Genomic DNA, 1,153 nt, shown 5'->3' on the forward strand with positions numbered 1-1,153 from the left:
GGCGAATTGCTTCACGCAAACGTCTCATAACGCCCAAATAATACTCTTTGTTTACTGTCTGGCCTGCAAAAATTCATGATGCACTGCACCGTTGTAATCCATGAAAACCGTCAGCATTGCCTTCTTTTTTGACTGAAAACGACGTGGTTTTTTTGGTCTCGGCTCATTTGGTGAATGCCATTCACTTGCCTGATGTCTGGATTGCGTGTCGTACTCATAAACCCACGTCTCGTCCCCAGTAATGATCCTTTTGATGAATGTGGGATAGGATTCAGCCTCGCAAATCATGTCTTTTGCGACGTCAACACGGTCTCTTTTTTGCATGAAATTGAGGTCTTTTGGCACCAACTTTGCTGCTACACGACGGAAACCCAAATCATTAACCACAATGTCTTGGGCGGATCCATAGGCAATGTTCAAGTCCTCCGCTATTTCTCTGATGGTTAATTTGCGGTTATTGACCAACATTTCTTTTACTTTATCAATTTTTTCACCGACTTTCGATGGTCTGCCACTGCGTTCATCATCTTCGATTGACTCACGACCACTTCTGAACCGCTCGTGCCACTGGTAAACGACCGTTTTTTTAGAGAATCGTTGCCGAAACACTTTTCCAACATTTCCAACGTCCGTGCGCCACTAAATCCGTTTTTTACGCAAAATTTAATACAAGTTCGTTGTTGCAAATTTAAATCCATTTCTGAAATTGTAAAAAATCGCCAACACACACAGAGATAGATGTACTCTTGGCTACGTAACTTTTGCAAATGTCAAGTTATGACACTAAGATTTAAAGGGAATATCAACAACAGATGTACCAATTTAACAAAAAAAACAGAACTCAAATCGGAACGATGGGAGCGCCACACGGTGGTTATTCCGGGAACTTTTTGATCAAGGTAGTATTTCTTGGTCAGGCCGGAAAGTTCTGGGCCTTCCCATGTAAGTACCCATTCTAACAGAATGTCCTTCATGGTGCTACTGCTCTTGTCTTTTCTTTGCAAGGATTTTTTTGAAATGACCGCAGAAGCCTTTCCTCTTCCACTGGAGTTAAAGACACTTCTGCAGCCTCCTTACTATGGGACAGATTCTGTGTGGACTACGTATGGTATGGCTTCTACTCACCTATCTCGCATGGATGACCCTACTTCGG

Source organism: Hetaerina americana, unplaced genomic scaffold (assembly GCF_022747635.1).
Source record: "Hetaerina americana unplaced genomic scaffold, ioHetAmer1.1.p SCAF_15, whole genome shotgun sequence".
NCBI classification, from domain to species: domain Eukaryota; kingdom Metazoa; phylum Arthropoda; class Insecta; order Odonata; family Calopterygidae; genus Hetaerina; species Hetaerina americana.